This window comes from Pygocentrus nattereri, chromosome 5 (assembly GCF_015220715.1).
Source record: "Pygocentrus nattereri isolate fPygNat1 chromosome 5, fPygNat1.pri, whole genome shotgun sequence".
Classification (NCBI taxonomy): Eukaryota; Metazoa; Chordata; class Actinopteri; order Characiformes; family Serrasalmidae; genus Pygocentrus; species Pygocentrus nattereri.
In genome coordinates this window covers 17,519,861-17,522,360 of record NC_051215.1, presented here as the reverse complement: position 1 = coordinate 17,522,360, position 2,500 = coordinate 17,519,861, and the positions used below count along the sequence as shown (strand labels likewise).

At 37.4% G+C, this 2,500-nt stretch overlaps 1 protein-coding gene across 14 annotated transcripts in view; it reads right to left on the bottom strand.

Annotated features, from left to right (window-relative positions):
• tenm3 (teneurin transmembrane protein 3) overlaps positions 1-2,500 on the bottom strand; it is a 628,014-nt gene that overhangs the window by 255,502 nt on the left and 370,012 nt on the right. The window lies entirely within an intron of this gene.

Here is a 2,500-nt window from a genome sequence, read left to right as displayed (position 1 = left end):
AGTGCACGCTTCCAAAACTTGTGCTTAATTTCTTTCATGTATATTTGTACCGTACTTTAGAGCTGATTTCATATTTTATAGCTATTTTATAACTTCTTCTTATTATTATTAGTACTAGTATTATTATTAATGCTCAAACACTAAATTGGTAAAAAAGACAGAATGTAATTTGAACTTTTACATTAGATTTAATATTAATTCATTGTAATATTCATTTATTCTATTGAGTGTAAAGTGTGAACTCCAAATGGTCAATCCATACCACATTTGTGTTTATAAGTCTGAAACTTGAATTTGAACCTGCCGATACAGAATGCAAATCAAATGTAAAAGTAATTATTATATAAGCATGTAATTCATTCTGCAATTATATAATTATATTTAAATAATAAGCCAAACAACAGTAATAGCTTTACATTTCTAAGAGTTAATCAAAAACTAGAATCTGATTTTACTAATGAAGATTGAGAGTGAGAAGTAGTGAGGCTGTTTCCTCTATTAATGTTGGTATAAGTTTACTGTTATATATTAATATTAACATTGCCATTATTACTATATAACAATCCACAAAGAAAACATGATGGATCTCTTTTGGTGTCTAAAGGTGATAAAGAGTGGATGGCTATCTGCATCATTTTCTTGCTCTTTTGTTCTCCATCCTCGATCACAAAAGAGCCGTTCTGCGGTGCGAGCCAATTTTCGCCTTTATGAATTAAAAATGACTTTGTACTGTATAAACGAGAACCTGAGAGACTCCACCTGCCCGAAACAGCCCACCAGGCCACAAACGTAGGCCCCACTAATAAAATAATAAAACAAAAGAAATATAAGGACTACGAAAATGTGACCTTGTTCGTTTTCGTGCTGCAGTAAATCAGCCGACATTACTGGCCGGTACAGGAGGTAATTGAAACTTTTATTCTTTGAGTAATAGCTCAATCTTCTGTAATGTAGTCCATCAACGAGATTACAGAATACTCTCAACGTATATCACACGCGGCCTGGGGAAGGGGAAAGGAAGGCTGGTTGCTAGGCGATTTGTAAAAAGAGAGAGAGAAAGCATGAGAGAATAAGAGAGAGAGAAAAAGAAAGAAAGAAGCAGGAGAAAGGCAGTTTTTTCCTTTATTCTCTCACTCATATTTTCCCTTAAAAAAAGAGCAGTTATTTCCCTTCTCTGCCAGAATCAAAGGCCGAAGCCTCCGTCATAAATCAAAAAGAGCTTCAATATGAAGCTTAAAGTGGAACCATACAGTAACGCCTGCTGCAGGAGGGACATTAAACACCTTCACACACACACACACACACACACACACACACACACACACACACACACACACACACACACACACATACACACACTCTGCCGTAACTCTGACAGCTTATTCCTCACCGGCCTGAGGGTCACAGGCTTCACAGATTCGAAATACAAGACGGCTACATTTTTCCACTTTTTTCTTTCTGCTTCTCTCTCTGGGTTTTTCTCGCTGTTTCTCTTTCTTGCCTCTCTTTGTCTTTTTCAACTTTCTCTCTCTCTTTCTTTTGTTATTCCTCTCACTCTCTCATTCTCTCTCTTTTACCTTTCTCTCATTCTGTCTCCTCTGTCTCTCTCTTTTCTCACTTGTTAAGTCTCTATCTCCCTTTCTCTGGTATTGTTCTTTTTCTCATTGTTTCTCCTCAATCGCCCATTCTATCCCTCTTTACAGTCTGTTTCTCTATGTCAAAAACATGCACGTGTTTAACATTATAAACAGCATAGCTCTATAACAGTGTAACTTCAACACACATGCGCACACACATATACACACACTCTGTACTATAGTATGACTCCAAAACACCAAGACATAAAGATCACACAAAGTTACATATATGTTCTAAATTCTTTTATAAAAACACCAACTGTAATGCATCACACAAGCACAAAAAATCTTTCAAAATAACTCTCAGGGTCACACACATACTCTACACCAAAGTCCACCAAATCACACATTGCATTTTTTTTCGGATGGCTGAGTACATCAGACACACACAGCAGCTCATACACTCTGAATGTAACTGAGCGTGCAGGAGCTTCCAAACCTGGAGCTGTTTCCAATTAGCCGCCCTATGTGTCTATTGTGGAGAGACATTGCGCTATAACACACACACACACACACACACACACACACACACACACACACACACACACACACACTTCAGTAATACAGTGACCGCTCTGATCTCTTCTGTAACACTCCACCAGAATACACCCACAGAGAGAGAGAGAGAGAGAGAGAGAGAGAGAGACAGAGAGAGACAGAAAAAGGACAAAGATAAGCAAAAAAGGTAAAAAGAACTGTCTGTCAATTGCAGACAATGTGAAGGAATCATTCCAATGTAAACACAACAGATTCCATAGAAACAGACCTGCAATATAATTTTAATCTGCTTTGGATTTTTATCTTTTTAATTTTCAGATGTGAGCCAGAGGAAAGGATCTGAGACTAGAAACACTGACTGCAGA